General features: G+C 43.6%; 1 pseudogene; it reads left to right on the top strand.

Moving 5' to 3' along the window:
* The first annotated feature begins 1,746 nt into the window (after positions 1-1,746).
* On the top strand, positions 1,747-20,050 carry LOC129097226 (extracellular calcium-sensing receptor-like; annotated as a pseudogene).
* The last annotated feature ends 307 nt before the right edge of the window (positions 20,051-20,357 follow it).

Here is a 20,357-nt window from a genome sequence, read left to right as displayed (position 1 = left end):
CAGCATGAAAACCATTTGTTTTTCATTACATTTTTTCTGTTGAGTCCTTTACTGCCCTAATTTTAATGCCATATTTCATGAATTTTTTCAGTACCATTGTTTCCATAGTTCAGCGAGCTGCAAATTTGATTTTGCTGCATAAAGGGTGGCATTGGTTAACTTAAGTTGCAAAGACGGTTGTTAGAAATAATTGATACCACCTGAAACACATGAAGAAGCCCCCCAGACACAAAAAAATGTAATAATGCCACTGCCTGGTGTGTTTTCAGCGTAAACCATCCAAAGCCCGTAACTGGCAGGTTTTAGACAACTAGCATGAGTGCATGGTCGTGAGACGCCATGGCTCTTGACCACTGCTAGTGGTGTCCGCCTCCAGGTCTGTGTTGCAGTGACTGATGGATGGCAAGTTCACTACAATACAATGCGTCAATCCTATAGGGACTCTCTTGTGGCCCTGTATCAGTGGCTTCTAGAAAAAAAGTGGGGGTAGAAAGGCTCAGACCTGGTATTTGAGATGTAAGTTTCCTTGTTTCCAAGCAGGGACAGCATATGGTTCTGGTGACTGGCAGGGACGTGGCCTCCTCTTAGATGGGGAGGTTCTGCATCTAGCTGCCCAGTCACTGACTGGTCTACTTATGCTTTCTTTGACATCGGCCATGTTTAGGACAGATGCAGGTTGGATGTTTCAGCCGGCCCAATATGCCTGCAGTTGTACTTCGGAGATGTTTGGGGTGCTTCGGAAACTTGGAGAGGGTTGTTATGACTTAATTTCTTACTTTATCAATGACATTTGGACATGTGTCAATAGAATGCTCTGGAATTTTTTTCCTAATTTTAACTATCCCTCCATTACCTCTAACCGCTTATTTTATTTAGGGCAGCGGGGGCTGTAGCGGATCCCAGCTGAAATTTGGCGAAGACAGGGTATACCCTGGACAGGTCGCTAGGCTATCACAGGGCTGAAATCATTTAGACTCCTCATTTAATCTGAGTTGCATCTCTTTGGCCTGTGTGAGAAAACCAGAGAACCTGCAGAAAACCCACGCTGACACAGGGAGAATATGCACACTCCACATAGAAGTGGCTGCCTCTTATTGTACTTCTATAAAAACGTAATTGTCCCCATAATTACACAGCCCATAGTGACGTCTCAGAGACTTTCTGCAAATAGACGTTGCTGTTGATTTGATATCTCCAAACGTGGACAAATTAAATCATAACTATTTTAAAAGTTACTAAATACCACAAGAAGTAACTAAAACTTTTTTTTTTTTTACTTGGATCCACCACATATTGACTTCCTTCATAATATGAATGATCCAGTCTTTTAAAAACATTTTCCAAAAGGTCTTCATAATGAACCTTTACTGAAAATAACAATATCCTGCTGGCCCTGCTGTGAGAGGTGTGGCTGTGTATTTAAGTCACTGTGGATTAATTCATCAACTAAATGTTGAAAATGCAACTCTATTGGGACATCTAAAGCCATTGCCCTCCAGGTAAATTTCAGGCGCAGTGTCATCCTGTTTACTATCATTCCGCCTGGACTTTACAACTGTTATGAATACACAGAACAACATCTATGTTGTGCAGAGTAGGAGGGGGGGGATGACTTATGGATTCAGTAAGGGTTATTTAATTTTTTTTTTTTTCATTTGAGGAACTGTTGACGGTTTATTTCACCTGAGCTGCAGTATCTAAATGAGTGTATTGCACATGTTTAAAGTGCTCAGAACATCTCCGTCCATGTCTTGGTTATCCTGGTTCTTCGCTTTGAAGCTGTGCTCATCCCTGCTCCTTGTGGGGCTTGTGGGCAGACAGCTGGGGCTCAGGGTTGGGCTGCAGGTGGTTCAGACAGCGACGTGTTCTCGGTGGGGTGCACCCAGCGATCAGGATCTGTTCCAGGAGGGAGATGTAGTGATTGGTGGACTCTTTAGTCTTTATTACAAACTTCCAGATCTAGACAATGACTTCATTCAGCTGCCATACTACAAACCGTGTACAGGGTAAAACGCTGAACTGAACTATTTACTGTGAAAACTGTAGCTGCATATGTCTGACAAACACAAGAAGCATTACTGGCTGTATCTATTGGTGGTTTCTTCACATTCACATGTTCATTTTCTTGTTAAAGTATGCTGTTATAATAGTCAATAAAGTTATGTCAGAAACTGTTTACCTAATCTTTTACAAATTATTACAGATCACCTCAGCATTTTTGACTGATAATTCTCTAATTTCTTCTCTCCTGTGGTCTCAGTTTGCAAAATCTTCCATTACAGTACATATATGCTATGGTGTTCAATCAATCACAGCACAACCTTGCTGCCAGGTGTGAAGCTTGGCTACCATATTCTTGATAGCTGTGCCCTATCCCCTTTGGCTATCCAGGCAGCACTGTCGCTGGTTGGAGGAGACAGTGCCAGTTGTAATTCAACAGCCCTGCCAGACTATTCTGCTGAAGAGGGAATCAGAGAAAGGAGAGGTACTAAATTAAGCTTCGTATGGAACTGACGTACATCCTTCTATTAATAACAAGCGAATAAAATGACGAAAGCATAAACACCACAATGTTGTGTCTAAATGAGAACCAAAGCTTAACAAATTACTTTATTTCATTATATCCTATAATTTCATCAGGTGATCGGACTGTTCCTTTGAACATTGGTTCCTCATCTAAACCAGCCCAGATGCTCTCCAGAATCCTGGGGCCACTCGCCCCTCACTAACTATACCTTTAGTGAGTTCTGTGTAAATCTAAAAATGTTTAATTAAGACTTTTATGGTTGTTTATTTTTCTTTAGCTATATTGACTTTGGTGCATGAAATGAAATGTTTTCTCACCTTCATTCTGCTATCCTCAAAAACAAACCTATTTACTGTGAACTGCAGTAAGCACAGTCTTCTTCTTTAAAAAAGATAAGAAAAAGATGCCTGTGTGAAAATGAAAATGGAAATGAAAATAATGTGTACTTGTATGCGATTTCAAAATTACTATGTGGTTTTAGAATATCTATGTATGTGTTTTTTGTCCTTTACTGTAGATGAGCTACACGGCTAGCTGCCCCTGTCTGAGTGACAGGCTCCGGTATCCTAACTTCTTCAGGACCATGCCCAGTGATATTTACCAAGCCCGTGCTATTGCCCAGCTTTGCATACGTTTCAATTGGACCTGGATCAGAGCAGTTGTAGCAAACAACGATTATGGCTTTGTGGCAATAAAGGTGTTTCCATTTGGCATCTATACAGGTCATCTATACAAGACAATTTATTGTTTTTTATTAATTTACTATTTTACTAATATTTTTTCTCCTTTCAACTGTATATGTCAGGTTTTTCAGGAGGAGACTCAGGGGGCAGGTGTGTGTCTGGCATCACTCACAATGTTTTCTCTTTGGAGGGTCTCTACAAATGCCAGACACACCCCTGCCCCCAAAGAGAAAACATTGTGAGTGATGCCAGACACACAGCTCTCATAATTCAGGCCTCGACTGCAAAAGTGATTCTGATCTTTACCTGGTACACAGATGTGAGAGAACTGTTCCTGCAGCTAGCCAACATTTATGTGAGCAATTGAAGTACAATTGTGTATTGAATATAGTTAATGCAAAAGAAAATTTAGACATTTTACATTATAAAGATATAGCTTTTTTTAAATAATTCTTAACTTGATTGTGATCTTATCTTCTTGCTATCACCAGGTGACTGACAGACAATATCTGGCCAGTGAGGCTTGGAGCACCAGTTGTGATCTTCTCCAAAACGTTGTCTCAACTAAAGTAGCAAAAGGGGTTATTGGTGTTGCCATAAGAAGTTCAGCTATATCTGGATTTGAAAATTATATCAGAAGTTTGCACCCAGTTCATCGTTCTGAAGATGAGTTCTTAAGAGAATTCTGGGAAGCGGAATTTTGGGTGCATTTCCAATAGATCTCCGAATCCTCTGATTGAAGGACGACCCTGCTGAGCCACAGTTGCCCCAATGTTCCCCCCAGAAAGAAAACATTCACACTTGCTTATTAGGAAATATAACACCATATTTATTTGTAATTTTAAATTCTGACAGCAAGAACAGGTGAATACATTGAACATCCCCCTTTAGCTCTCATCCTCCTCTCTGCTGTTCTCACCTTTTACATTCAGCTGATATTTTATCATCAGTGCCACCTGTTAATATGATTAATGGCCCCTGGGCTGTATTGAAATGGAGCGAGTCTCTGCTCTCCCCCACATCTCTCTCTCACACATTCACTCACACACACACACACACACACACACACACACACACACACACACACACACACACACACACACACACGCTCACACACTACACAGCTCATTGAGCTGTGTCAGTGTTTCACTTGAGAGAAGCTCCTGGATGTCAATGTCTGCGTGTCAAAGTGAAATGACTCTGGATATTCTTTTCTCTGTTGTCTCTTTTTGTCTTTCGAGGTGGATACGTGCATGAGTGTGTGTTTTGTGGTTCAGAGGTGGAGTTGAGAAGCCATTTCAGTATTAATTTATGTTTGAGGGAAAGAATGATGGATTTCAAGCCAAGTGCTACTATAGACAGCAAAGAAAGGGGAGACTGGGTGGTTTTGATTCCTTCTCCTTTTATGTATCATCTTTGATATATTAACATTAAATGAATGACACAAAGTTATTAAAAAACAAACAAAGGAAAAACAACCAAATCTGAATATATCCCAGTTTTCTTTCACACACATTCTTTGTCGATTATTGATCCATTCGTTGAAGTGGAGATCATCGGCCTGCCAGTTGATTGCTGCAAGGAACAGACACGGTTGCTTGTGGTGATATACCACAAGCAACCCCTAATTAGCTGCCACTGAATAAAGCTGAGTCATTGTTAATGCCATTACTGACACTTGAGCTTTTCCGACGATTGACAAGTCAAAATGTCTTCTGTGAAAAGGGCCTGTTTTTGAAACCTTTTATTGATCACATTTAAGGAAGTGAAAAAAACTATATTGCAGACCTTTTATCCATAAAGCATATATTATAGCCTAAGGTCCTGTTGGCAGATTTACAATATAGATGAAAATGACACCGTTCAATCTAATCTAGGGCTTTGATAATTTACCAATGACCTAACTAGGTATTTAATAATTGGTTATTTTCATTTGACTTTGGGTTGTGGAGCACTGGATCAGAATTCAGATTGTTTAATTAAAGGCATAAAGGAAGCAGAACGAAGGGGTCTGCTGTTGTCACCCCTAACATATCCCCACAGATGAGGGAACCCGGCAGGGGGGAGGAGTGAAGCCTCCTCTGGGAAAGGTTATCCAGCCCTAGGAGCTCAACAGTACATTACATTACATTACAGTCATTTAGCAGACGCTTTTATCCAAAGCGACTTACAATCAGTAGTATATTACATATCATTCAACCATTCACACACTGATGACAGGCTACCATGCAAGGTGCCACCATCAGACTCTAACTAACATTCATGCAACATCCAGTCCACACCGATGGCAAGCCTTCGGGAGCAACTTGGGGTTAAGTGTCTTGCCCGAGGACACATCGACTGCCAAAGCCGGGTATCGAACCACCGACCCTCTGATTGGAGAACTACCTTGCTCTCCACTACGCCACAGCCGCCCCAGTATTATACGATTAGTGTGCATGATCCATGAAATACACAATTTTACACATCACTACCTCTATCTTCATCTTTCTTAGTTTTTGTGTTGATACTCTATATGTGTTTTGATGAGATACTGATAAAATACATCCTAATTATAATATAACAAAGCTATATGTGTATTTTTCTCAGGTTTTAATCCAGTATGGGAGGAGACCCTGTCTTTTACACTTCACATGGCTGAGGTGGTTTTGGTGCGTTTTCTTGTCTGGGACCATGACCCAATCGGAAGGGACTTTATTGGTCAACGGACTTTTGCCTTTACCAGCCTGATGCCTGGTATGTGCAGAATTCCTCAGTGTTTTCAGCTTAACTTGACAAAAAGGAACTTTTTGTGTGTGAATAACATGAGCTTGAGAGGGGGTACAGTTTGTCAATGCAAGTAACAATTGTAGTTCTGCTATTTAACAGAAACAGACAGACAGACTCTCTTACAATTAATACAGAATTTCCATTTAAGGTTTTGGCAGCACTATGGTTATGGGGCAGGTCATCTAGTGAACCTTGATTTGTATAATAAAAGACCTTTGGCTTGGCGGGTTATTTTTGTTGTTTACATCCATCAAAGTTGTCCCTGAACCCCCGATGCCCTCTCCTCAGGCAACCACCGCACACTCACCAGTCTGATGACAACCCACATCTTTCTTTGACTCTATTGCTCACTCTATCTCACTCACATGCTTTCTCTCTTCATGTCTAACAACAGGTTACAGACATGTTTACTTGGAGGGGCTGACTGAGGCTTCAATCTTTGTGCATGTGTCAGTGCATGATGTCTATGGAAAGGTAAGTGCTGTATCCTGGTCTTTATTGTAGCATTGCCTCTGTCAGACACTTTTATCAAACAGAAAGAAATGTGTTTCCCTCAACACATGAATCCATTAAAGGCCCAACCTTTGTCTTTCTAGTGGAGCCCTCTAGTCCTGAACCCCAGCTTTACCATAATGCACTTTCTAGGATCTAACAAGGTATCCTGATGCCTTAAGGCTCTGTGTGGTGCTGCATGAAACAGCAATGCATGATGCACAAGTGCAGTTTGTGTTCAGCTGTCTTTCTAATGACTTGTTTGTGTGAAACATTGAACCAATGAGGAATACAGTTTGCTAATAAGCTAAAAATCAACTGAGGTTGTGAAATCTTCAACAAATATAGACTCATTTGTAATGTAAGCATGAATTCATAATCCTCAACGGCTTCTTGCATATTGTTCTTTGTGGTAACTTAAGGAGTAAGGGTGCCATCTGTAGGCAATGCATTAAAAAGCATGCAATTGTTATCATTTGCTGTGAATTAAGTTCAGTACTTGACATAGCTTTTTCTTAAATTTTAAACTGTAATCTGTGAAAAAGGTTTGTTCACACTTTGTGTGAAGTGCACCTTGGTTGATAATGTGTTTCTGAGTAGCATGTCTCACTTCTTTTCTTCTTGGTGGGTATTTTGCTTTTATCATCCCAGTCAAATAATTAAATATTTTTGGAATTATGCAAATACACCCAAATTACGTCCAATAATCATAAGGAATTTGTACGATTCATGATGCTAACACTAACCAAGCCACAGCAATCTGATGCATTAATATCAGGGTCACTGTTGACTTTAGAAACAGTTGTGCTGTTTTGTTCAAGTTTGTTTAAGTGCTACTTTCTTTGTGATAAAACGCTTGGAGTGTCTTAAATAAGCATTTTGCATTGACTTGTCTTGCACATTGATTGTGCAAGACAAGCACTGTTGAACAAAATGATACACACACATTATCTCATGATCATACCCCTTTCCGTCATTCAAACTACAGGCCTACCACCCCTACCACATTGCTAGATTTAAGGTCACCTCTGAAGACCATCACTGCATCTACTAACAAGAACCACTTAAGTCCCCGGAAAGTAGCTGAAAAAATAAATCATGAAATCCATTCACCACGCAAGATTTCCCAGGCAGGAGCACCTGCTCCAGCTCTCCTCTCCAGCCTAGAAACTGCTGAGCTTGAAGAAGTCTACACCATTCTGGATGAGGAGGTGCTGCTGCCTGTATCAGTGTACAACCTGAGAAAACAGGCGGTCCATGTTCAGGCAGACACTAGGGAGAGCACACCCTTAAGTAGCTTGGGGTTCTCTTATTTCATTCTTACTGACCGCCAGAGGCAGTGCTTAACACTGGATGTTATCCATCGCGCATGCGCAGGTCGAGTATTTAATATCAACAAAGTCACACGTGACCGGGGATGACGTCGGGCCGCCCGTCTATATAAGGCCACGTCACTCTCCAAGATGTCCCTTGTATCTTCTCGCAGTAGCGAATACAGGTTTAGAGTAAGAGATAAGCTTGAATAAAAGCAATATAAGCCGGTGACTCTTTGCTGGTAGCCCTGCAACCGCATGGTTGGAGCCACGAATTCGTCCTCCAAGGGCTGCGATTAGTCACGCTCGGCTTTGTTTTGAACGCCGCATACCGGTGTTTTCGCCGGTGAGCTCGGCTCACGCTAGACTAACACAGCGTCTCATCAGCTGTAGCGAAGGCTGCTAAGGTAAGTACTCTCTCTGTGTTAGCTTTAAAGTTAAGTAAGATAAGGGGATTCTGTTTTCGGCACCCGCTTAAAGCTTACGTTTTGTTTTGATTGCCTCGCTGCATCGGAGATTGCCATTACCGGCGTCTGCTGCCTTTTGTGGCAACTTTCGTGTTAATTAAAGGCTCCCAGAGTGTTTTCGCTCGTTAGGCGTGTACTCCCTTATTTGGAATTAAAGAGCAGAAGCTCCCCATTACGGTTGAGGCTAATGGGTAAATAAGAAAAATTAATTCATTTTGAAAAAAAAAAAAAAAAAAAAAAAAAAAAAAAACAGAACTCTGTTTTAGTTTGAGTTTCTTACGTTGAGCAGTTTGCTGCACTTTTGTTAAATTATTACTGTTGGGTGCTTTCGCCCATTAGTAACTACTTTACTCTGGGAATATACTATTTTTTGATAGCTTATTTCCCCCAACATGTTAGGCTCACATGGTTGCCGCACTTGCATGGCTCCACTGCTAGCCCTAGATGGACATGATGAATGCCCCGCATGCCTCGGTGTGGTCCACCTGAGAGAGGGGCTGTCCGACAATCAGTGTATGAATTGCAGTTTCATGCCACATGGGCTGAAAGTGGCAAGACTAGCCGAGGTGGAAGGACCTCAGGTTGAAGGTGAGCTTCCCCGCCTGGAAGAGAACCAGTGGTACGTACGCTCCCCACCCAGGGCTGCCCCGCCCAGGAAGAAGGCTAGGAAGGCTGACGGTTATGCTGCCAAAGTGGACAAGCTAGTGTCAGAGTTCGCTGAGATTAAGAGTTTGCTCTATAACCTTCAGCCAGTCAGGTTGGCGTCAATCTCTCAGGCTGAGGCTCCAACTACACCAGAATGGGACGGAGATGCTCTGTCTACGAGGGCTTCCTGTAGCCAGTTCTATGAAGACAGGCCGGGACAGGGCGAGGTAGAGGCTTCTACCCAGGCTTCTGAAGGCGGCTCCCAACATGTAGGGAGTGGGTCTAGGGCAGGCTCAGAAGCTTCCCGGCCACGGTTAAGCCAGTGGTCCGAATGGCACTGGCACGCTTAGGGTTGGATGAGGCTCCAGCAGATATCGCTCCAGCTAGTGCATTCTTTAGGCGTGTCCCGCCACAAGATACTTTTTCTGTGCCTCCCTCCCAGCCATATATTGAGGAGCTTCACAGATGCTGGCTAACCCCAGATCTCTATCTCATCACACCAGTGACAGCAGGGCCTTGGCTTCAATGCAGAATGCCAGCAAGCATGGACTCGACCGAATGCCAGCCGTAGAGCCGACCATTGCCTCCCTCATTGTGGCACCAGAAGAGGTGTTGAGGCCGAATGCTCGCTGTCCCAGGCCACAGTGTCGCATCACTGATGACCTGTTAACAAAGTGCTACGACACAGCGGCACGTATGGGCCGTATCGGGAACTCCTTGTCCCATTTGATATTGGCCCTGTCTCAGTCCTTGCAATCATCCAGTACAGATGCTTCAGTGCAGAGTCTAAGTGACACGTCTTTGCAGGCATTTGCCTTCATGACCAGAGAGCTTGGTAGGCTGATGGCGTCGCTTACGCTGGCTCGCCGCCAGGTATGGCTGGCCCAGTCCCCATTATCAGAGCCATGCCGGAGGACCCTTCGCACTCTCCCCGTAGTTCCGGGAGAGCTGTTTGGCCCAGCAGCACAACAGGCCGATCGTGGCATCCAGGCTAACCAGACACGGCAGCAGTTTGCTAGCCTTCGGGGAGCTGCATCCCAACCGAGGCAGCAGCCTCCACAAGGTTATGGCACCAATCGTCCTCTGCCGCTAGCACGTCCTAGTGGTTATTCCAGGACCTCACCAGCTCCTGAGCGACCCTATCAACCCCGTCGGGCTCCCACAAGGCCAGCACCACAGGCACAGAGGGGTCGGGGGTCGGGGTTTCCCCCCTCCAGGCCCCCAAGAGGGCGTGGGGGCAGGTACTGACGGCTCATGGCCGGGCGTCGGGCGCTTCACCCAGCAGCACCTAATCTGCTGGGGAAGTTGCACTACAGACCCTTGGGTGGTGACCACGCTTTCCCAAGGGTACAATCTCCAATTCCGACGCCGGCCCCCAGTTTTCAGGGGGATCAGACTGACTACAGTCAGCGATCCCACAAAGCGACAGGCCCTCAGCCAGGAGGTATCCACCCTCCTGGAGAAGAAGGCCATCGAGATCGTAGATCCTCAGACACAGCAAGGTGGGTTTTACTCAGTGTATTTTTTAGTTCCAAAAGAGGGTGGGTTTCGCCCTATACTGGACTTACGAGGGCTGAACAGTTTTCTGAAAGTATTGCCCTTTCACATGCTAAAGACAGCGGAAGTGCTCCAGGCCGTCGCACGGCAAAGCTGGTTCACATCAATAGATCTAGAGGATGCATACTTTCACGTCCCGATAGCACCACATCACAGGCCATACCTGCGCTTTGCATTCGAAGGGCGGGCCTACCAGTACAGGGTCCTCCCATTCGGGTTATCCCTAGCCCCACGGATCTTCACAAGGTGCATGCGGGCAGCGCTCGCACCAATGCAAGCCACCGGAATACAAATCCTCCCTTATCTGGACGATTGGCTTATTTGCGCTCCAACCCGGCAACAGGCAGAGCAGGACACCACAGCCCTCCTAGGCCATGTGGGAAGGTTGGGTCTTACAGTCAACTACGGCAAAAGTTGTCTAATACCCAGCCAACAGGTATTATTCCTTGGCATAACCCTGGACTCCGTCCAAATGCTTGCCTTCCCGTCTCCACGGCGGGTAGAGGCCATACTCCAGATCCTCCTGCATTTTCGGGAGGACAGGAGGGTAAGGTACAGCCTTTTTCTCAGGCTGTTGGGAATGTTGACGTCAGTAACGTCAATAGTGCCACTGGGCCTCCTTCACTTGCGGCCGTTCCAAGTTTGGACCAATGGCCTCCACTTAGATCCAAGGTTGCACGGATCCAGGAAGGTCAGGGTGTCCAGTCAATGCCTCCTGGCATTACAACCCTGGAGACGCAGGGCATATCTTGCCAAAGGTGTCGCACTAGGTTCGATCCCCTCACGCCGCGAAGTGGTGGTGACCGATGCTTCGCTCTCTGGCTGGGGGGCAGTGTGGCAGCACAGGGCAGTGAGAGGGCTCTGGAGTGCGCCGCACAGGACACAGCACATAAATGTGCTCGAGCTCCGTGCTATTTATAGCGCTCCACCAATTCCTGCCATATTTGAGGGGCAGACATGTTCTGGTACGATGCGACAACAAGTCAGCTGTCTACAATGTGAACCACCAAGGGGGCACAAGGTCGGCTCAGTCATTACAGGTTGCACAGCAACTTCTTGTATGGGCTCTCCCTTACTTTTCCAGCCTCAGGGCTATGTACCTTCCAGGGCCACAGAATACGGTGGCAGACTTTCTTTCACGCCAGAAACCTCCGTCGGGGAGTGGCGACTCCACCCAGAGGTAGTAGAGGCAATTTGGAGCAAATACGGCACAGCAGAGGTAGACCTGTTTGCTTCAGAGTCCACAACACATTGCCCTCTCTGGTTCTCTCTGTCAGAGACGAGTCCGATGGGACAGGATGCCTTGGCACATCCATGGCCACGTCAACTCCTTTATGCCTTCCCGCCATTTCCACTGATAGGGTTAACTCTACACAGAGTTCAGAAGGGGAACCACAGACTCCTGCTGGTTGCCCCAAACTGGCCAGGGAGACCTTGGTTTCCAGTAATGTACAGGCTGCTAGACGGAGATCCATGGTGCCTGCCGAAGAGGCGGGACCTGCTCTCACAGCTGGGGGCCACATCTGGCACCCCAGACCAGAGTGCCTGCAGCTATGGGTTTGGCCCTTGAGGGGCCTGATCCACTTATAATGGAATGCGACCAGGAGGTAGTTCAAACCATTATGGACTCAAGAGCTCCCTCCACCAGGGCACTTTATGCTAACAGGTGGAAGATATTTGCAAAGTGGTGTGAGGTACAGAAAGAGGTACCGGAGTGTTCCTCAGTGCCAATGATACTGCGTTTTTGCAGTCCTTACTGGAAAGGAAGCTATCTGCTTCCACTTTAAGAGTGTATGTGGCTGCCATTTCAGCCAGGCACATTAAGGTTGATAGCCGGACGGTGGGGTCTCATTCTTTGGTGACCCGATTTCTTAAAGGAGCCCAGCGGAGGAACCCCCACGGGCTGTCAAGGTTCCTTATGGGACCTACCTCTGGTACTTGGAGCCCTCCGTCTCCCCCCGTTTGAGCCCTTGGACCAGGCGCCACTGAAATGGCTGTCGGCGAAGGTGGCCTTTCTTCTGGCGATCGTGTCAGCCAAGCGTGTGAGCGAGCTTCATGCGTTGTCAGTGAGTGAAGAGTGTATACGCTGGAACTCAGATGGCACAGGGGTGGCACTGTGGCCTAACCCATCTTTTTTTCCAAAGAGGCTGTCTTCGGCCCACTATAATCAGGTCATAGAGCTAGCAGCTTATGGCCCCTCACACCCACCGGATGAGGAAGCTAGTTCAGCAGAACTACTCTGCCCGGTGAGAGCCTTGAGATGTTACATACAGGAAACTGCCGGTTTTCGTCAGTCTGATGGCCTGTTTGTCTGCTACGGGGGCCCGAGGAAGGGGCAAGCGCTGTCCAGACAGAGGCTTTCGAAGTGGGTGGTGGAGGTAATTGAGGAGGCATACAAGTCAAGAGGACTGCCTTTGCCTCTTAAGATCAGAGGCCATTCCACCAGGAGTGTCTCCACCTCCTGGGCAGCACTACGAGGAGTGCCTCTAGGTGAGATTTGTGCCGCGGCCTCCTGGGCTTCAGCGTGCACCTTTGCCCGATTTTACAGGGTCAATGTAGCTGCTCACCACGCAGTGGCTGCAGCTGTTATTCAGGAACCCTCAGGCCCTTCCTAATAGGTGGGTACAGGATTCCTCGTGACTACGTTGGTAATAGTCATCCAGTGTTAAGCACTGCCTCTGGCGGTCAGTAAGAATGAAATAGAACGAGAGTTACGTATGTAACTACGGTTCTATGAATTCTGGATGACCGCCAGAGTTCTCTGTCACTCGGAATCTTGCGAGAAGATTCTGAAGGGACATCTTGGAGAGTGACGTGGCCTTATATAGACGGGCGGCCCGACGTCATCCCCGGTCACGTGTGACTTTGTTGATATTAAATACTCGACCTGCGCATGCGCGATGGATAACATCCAGTGTTAAGCACTGCCTCTGGCGGTCATCCAGAATTCATAGAACCGTAGTTACATACGTAACTCTCTAAGTCTTCCTTCTCTTTTCAGTGGCATTTCTTAATATGTGATGTGTGTAAATATTCAAATAGTCATTGTTTTAAATCTGAGATGGGTTTAATTGAGAACCAATTCTAACAGTACATTTTTGTTTGTGCATGTTACCTGTGAACATGTCAAGCATGACTATGCACCAATTCATACGATAGATGTTGCATCGCCTAACAATATTCGCCGAACAACATTTGCACAGAACAAATAGCTGCATTGGATACAACAGAGGATGTAGGCTTGTTTGTATTAGGTGCAATACAGTACATTAACTTCCTAGCTTGGACTTGTTGCTCTTTATGATTTGTAGAATTCGAAAACATGATTGCAAATTTGAAAGATTTGGAGTTTAAAGGTTTTAATTTTTATAATTGCTTTGATACAGAGTGCAAAAATAATTATCTTCTCTTGTTGGATACGGTTGTTTTATTTTGTATAACTTAATGGATTGAAAAAAACAGAGTGACAACTACACAGGGCCAGGCTGAGGAGGGGAGGGTGGCAAAGCAGCAGTTTGTTTTTTATTTTTACAGTGTTACGCCATCCTATTTTCTTTGTATTGTTGCTCATAGGCGAACTCTGAGCATTTTCCAACCAATGCAATAAAATATTGAAATATTTGATTTCGACAAATTCCATGTTTATTTTCTGTTTGACTCAGAATTCTGCATAGAACATTCGACAGATAATTTATCAAGGATGAAGCTAAAGCTCAAAAACAAGTCAGTGTAGGTCACAAACAGCCTATTCTTTTTTTAAGAAAATTTACTCTCTGCTGCTGTAAGCCTGCAAATTTTCCCACTGCGGGACTAATAAAGGATTATCTTATCTTATCTTATCTTCTTTCCCCATATGCCACATGAAATTACTGTATAATAGAGCTGACAAACAGCACACCTGTTGCGCTGGGCTACAATTCCACAAACTGGTTCCAACAGACTGCCCCACATTGTTCAGTTATATTGATCAATCAGTGTACAATATTCCTTTGAAATCTAAGAGAAAAGGACCCAATAGTTTTGTTGTTTTCTTTCATGTTTTATCTCCACTCTTTATCTCATTCAGATAAAAAATAAACAGCATCTTGACATCATATACAGTATCTCAGTTACCTGGGTTAATTCAAATGAAATCATACAGTAGTTTTTCTATAGGAAAAGTACTATACATGCATACACAGACACACAACCTACATGCTTATCAGTTGCAAGCATTGGATTGTTTTTCCACCATCACTCTAGAGAGGAGTAATTTGGCTTGTGTGTCATCAGTTTTACTTCCGTGCAAAAGGCTTTTGCATCTATTATAAATATTCACATCAACACTTCACTTGTGCAGAGTAGGGGGGTGGTTACTTTCAGGTCATAATCAGAGTTAGCTATTTACCTTGTGATAAGAACTTTTCAACCAAGCGTTTCTGTTCATTATGTTCTCTGTTTTTGACATGAGGCTACGATGTTAGATTTAGATGTGAAATTGAAGGATTTGTCTTTTGGTAACAAGAGCTGTTGAACGTGGTCTGAGGTACCATTTATTTCTGAATTTAATTCACTCTGTTGTCAGGACTGATGACGCAGGTTTGATGTGACTGTTGTTTTACAAAGACTAAATGTATTGATGCATATTCTGACATTCAGATAACTTATATGTGTTAAATGTTCCGAACAGCTGCCTCCATGTCTTGGTTGCCCTGGTTCTTCACTCCGTGGTCCCCCTCAGCTCTCTCCCTGCTGCTTCTCAGTGTAGTGGACAGACAGACAGGGCTTCAGGTGGTTCAGGCGATATTGTGCTCTCGGTTGGGAGAGCCGATCAACAAGAGCCTCTCCCAGGATGGAGATGTGATTATTGGTGGACTTTTTAATCTTTATTACCCACGTTCAGCTGTAGAGCAGGGATTCACCAAGATGCCTCATTATGAACCTTGCGCAGGGTAAACACAAAATGTATTGTTATTATTATGTTGTTCAGCACATTGTCTTTATTTATAGATGTATTTTGTCATGCTTGTGTGTTTCTGTTAAAATACAGATGAAAATATTCTTCAAAATGTTGAGGTATAAAGTTATGTAATGTTTATAATATGCATTGTGTTAATGATTGGTCAATTAATAACAAAGTAGTTAAAGTGGCATATATCTAAGATAAGCAAATTTAAGTATAATATAGAAATATAGTGATTTCAAGACGTGTTGCTGTAATACGTTTATGTTGGTCTAAATTACATTTAGATACAGATCCATGGTGAATATTTATTTCAGTGATATTGTTGTTTATTTCATTAATTTCATTTAATCTCCTCTGGTCTCAGTTTGGATCTAGAGTCATTAAAAAATGCATATACTTTGACATTTGCGGTGGAGGAAATCAATCGAAACAGCACCCTGCTACCGGGATTGAAGCTTGGCTACCGTATTCTTGATAGCTGTTTAAGCTCTTACTGGGCTCAGCAAGCTGCACTGTCACTGGTGGGAGGAGACGCACACAGCTGCAACTACCCCTTAACACCCTCTACGCCTGGTTCTGCAGCTTATGAACAACCTGGAGAGACAGCAGGTATGACTTGATCAAATTAAGTGTGAAGTGCACCTAAAAAAAAACAACAACCACTCATATGATTACAGTATAAAAAGGTTAACATCATGTAACCATATGTCTAATGCTATCAGCAGTGGGTCAGCCTGTTCCTTTGCTCATTGGTACTGCCTCGTCAACAACAACCATACTTCTGTCCAGGGTCCTGGGGCCTCTCTCTGTGCCGCTTGTGAGTTGCATTACCTTAGGAGATGAGATCCTTTTTTTTTCATACATCAAGAGGCTGATACTATTTGAAAACATTGTTATTAAAGAAAAAATGGTGTTATTGCTGTAAAAGCAGTATCAAAATATATTTTCTGCATCTTTTGTTCAGATCAGCTACCTGGCAAGCTGCCCTTGTCTGAGCGACAGGCTTAACTTTCCTAATGTCTTCAGAACAATCCCCAGTGATATTTACCAAGCCCGAGCCATGGCACGACTGGCCATTCGCTTCCGCTGGACTTGGATGGGAGCTGTAGTTCAAAACAAGGATTATGGTAACCTCGCAATACAGGTGTGTGTCTGTTATTTTACAGTAAATCGTCTTAAAAAAGCATCTCATTGATTTCCTTCATATTTAGTAAATAACAATATATGTATTAAAAATGTTTGTTGTTTTGATCTCCAGGCCTTTCAGGAAGAGACCCAGGGGAAAGGGATATGTTTGGAATTCATAGAGACTGTTCTTCAAGAAACTATTGTGAGTGATGCCAGTCGTGTAGCCCTCACAATTCAAGCTTCGACTGCCAGGGTGATTCTGGTCTTTTCCTGGTATACAGAGATTAAGGAAGTGTTTCTGGAACTGGCCAAGATAAATGTGAGCAACTGCCTTGAAAAGATGAAAAGACTAATTTTTATGGCGAACAATGCACTTGCTAATGTTTCCAATGTTAAGTTCCTTGGGGTTTTTATTGACCATAAACTCAATTGGAAAAAACACATATCACAGGTGTCCAATAAATTGGCTAGAAACATTGGGGTTATTAGACGAGTAAGACACGTGCTGTCAAGGAAAATTTGTATGGATTTATATTACTGCCTTATTTATCCCTTTATATCCTATGGTAATATAGTATGGGCTAGTACATACAAAACCAGTGTAAATTCGATTTTTCTGTTACAGAAAAAATTTGTTAGATCTGTAACCAACTCCAGTTGGGACGCTCATAGTGCTCCATTATTTCGGAATCTGGAGTTGCTAAGCATATATGATGTGAATACTCTTCAGATCGGCACTTTTGTTTTCCAGTTTTTCAATAATTTACTTCCTTCTTCTTTTAACAGTTTTTTTATAACCAGGTCACAGATCCATAGTCATCAGACCAGATCTGTAGATCTCCTTCACCGGCAATTTTTCAGAACAAATCTGGGACAGTTTTCTATTAGGGACAGAGGTCCAGTCGTTTGGAACAGTTTTCCAGCTACTCTACGTAAACACTCATCTTTAGCTACTTTCAAAAAATATCTTAAAATGTACCTAATTTTAAAAGCCTATGATAATATGATAAACTGAATGTATGCTGTATTGTCTTTTTGCTTGTTAGTTATATCTTTACTTTGCTTTTTTACTTTTACTCAAATGTATTCTCATTTTTGTAAAATGACTTTGTAGTTGTTTTATCTCTATAATTTTACTTTTGTTTGTCTTTTCTTTTCTTTTACTTTATTTTCTTTACCTTATTGTATTTTAATGTCAACAGCTTTTCTTGTTGTAAATTATTTCAGTTTCCTCTTACTGTAGGTGACTGACAGACAGTTTCTGGCCAGTGAGGCTTGGAGCACCAGTGATGATATTCTAAAAGATCTTGACATCTCTAAAGTGGCAAGTGGTGTTCTGGGTGTGGCCATTCGAAGTTCAACAATACCCGGATTTGAAAATTATCTCAGAAGTTTGCACCCCATGCGTCGTCCTGATGATGAATTTTTACGAGAATTCTGGGAAAAGGAGTTTGGATGCAGGCTTGGAGCTACACAATCACACGAGACATCGCTCTCTCCTGCTGAGGGGTCCTCTCAGAAAGCTTCTCTGCCACTCTGCAGAGGAACAGAGTCCCTGGAGGGAGTGCAGAATCACTTCACTGATATTTCCCAGCTGAGGGTGGCAAATAATGTCTACCTTGCTGTTTATGCTGCAGCCCATGCCCTTCACAGCCTCCTGTCCTGCCCTGATAAAGAAAGCTCACCTGGATACAACAGCTCCACCTGCTCGTCTCCAAAACACATCAAACCCATAGAGGTAAACACTATTGTCCCTGAATCATCTCATCCACAAGGATCATAGTTCTTAAACTTTTAATATACTGAATATTGACTGCATTTTTTTGTAAACAGAATACAGAATTTTAAATGTGAACAGTCTCTTCAACATTTTTTACTTTCAGCTGTTGCAGCACTTGAACAAAGTGACGTCACCACACCACAAGGGGAAATGTTTTATTTCCAAGGTGCCGACATTCCAGCAAAGTACGACCTTGTCAACTGGCAGAACACCCCTGATGGGTCACTCAAACTTGTTTTGATTGGTCGTGTGGACGGGTCTGACCTCCACCTTAATGAATCAGCCATTCAGTGGAGCACAGGATCCAATCAGGTGGTTAAAAAAGAGCAATATTGATTCAGGCTACTATCAAAATGTGAGTCACAAGACATTATGTATTGATAACATGGTTTTACTTGTTGTTTAGGTGCCTGTTTCAGTGTGCAGAGAGAGCTGTCCCCCAGGTACCAGAAAGGCCAATAGGAAAGGAGAACCGCTCTGCTGCTTTGACTGTATCCCATGTGCTGAAGGGGAGATTAGCAATCAAACTAGTGAGGAAATTACTGCTTAAGATATCCTTAATTTAGCTATTTGTGTATTATTTTCCTTGCTTCCTCTGTTTTCCTCTCCCAGATTCTTTACACTGTGAGCGTTGTCCATCTGAGTTTTGGTCCAATGCTAAGCGAACTGCCTGCATCCCTCGCCAGCTGGACTTCCTTTCCTTTAATGAAACTTTGGGCATCACCCTGACTACAGCAGCTGTGTCTGGTGCCGCGGTGACAACAGCTGTGTTCGTGATGTTTCTCTACTACCGTCAAACACCAGTGGTAAGGACCTAGAGAAATATAACAGAGTTTATTGAATCCATTTTAAATTCTTTATAATGTTTTGGTAATTTTTTCCCCCTTTGAAACAGTATTGTATTGTTTAAATGGCCACGTCTTTGTCTGTAAATCTAATTCCCCTCAAGGTGCGGGCAAATAATTCAGAACTGAGCTTCCTGCTCCTCCTGTCTTTGAAGCTGTGCTTCATGTGCTCACTGGTGTTCATTGGTCGTCCATCAGTCTGGTCTTGTCGGTTCCAACAGGCAGCTTTTGGGATCAGCTTTGTACTTTGTGTTTCTTGCCTGCTGGTCAAAACCGTAGTAGTTCTGGCAGCTTTCCGCTCAGCTCGGCCTGGTGCTGGATCCTTGATGAAATGGTTTGGTCCAGGCCAACAGAGAGGAAGTGTCTGCCTCTTTACATCTATACAGGTTTGAATATAGTTTTATTGATTCAATGATGAGATCAATTCTTCACTTGATATAAAAATGATAACACAGACATGTTTGCTTTTCATACAGATCATCATCTGTGCAACATGGCTGTCCCTCAGCCCCCCTGTGCCTCAACGTGATCTGGGTTACCAAGGGTCAAAGGTCACATTGGAGTGTGCCATGGACTCTGTGATCGGCTTCTCTCTGGTCCTGGGTTACATTGGTCTGCTGGCCTGCACCAGTCTCCTCCTGGCCTTTCTTGCTCGGAAACTCCCTGACAACTTCAATGAGGCCAAACTGATCACCTTCAGCATGCTGATATTCTGTGCTGTCTGGGTGGCCTTTGTCCCTGCTTACATTAGCTCTTCTGGGAAGTATGTTGTTGCTGTGGAGATTTTTGCAATCCTGGCTTCTAGCTATGGTTTACTGCTCTGCATTTTTGCACCCAAATGTTTCATAATTCTCTTGAGGCCTGAGAAAAACACAAAGAAACACTTGATGGCAAGGTAGTTTTATATAGTGTAAATCTATAGTATAACTCTCTTAGTATGGTGGAGACAGTAGCCCCGGTATAATGCAATTGTTCATGTGAATGCGTTATATCAGTTCCTTTAATTTAAATAATGCTACTAGTTAATCTGCTTGTATGAAATTAGCAAACTTCTTGCAGCTACACTTAATTATGGCTTTCATTGGTAACAAAGTATTGTTTATACTGTTCATAGACATCAATAAATGAAAACATATATCATCAACCGTAAAAGAAAACACACTTTTGGATTAAATTCTCTCTACAAATGTTATTGATTTATTTTGC

This window comes from Anoplopoma fimbria, chromosome 1 (assembly GCF_027596085.1).
Source record: "Anoplopoma fimbria isolate UVic2021 breed Golden Eagle Sablefish chromosome 1, Afim_UVic_2022, whole genome shotgun sequence".
NCBI lineage: Eukaryota > Metazoa > Chordata > Actinopteri > Perciformes > Anoplopomatidae > Anoplopoma > Anoplopoma fimbria.
Note: the sequence above shows the minus strand (reverse complement) of the source record. Positions and strands in the feature narration are given on the sequence as shown.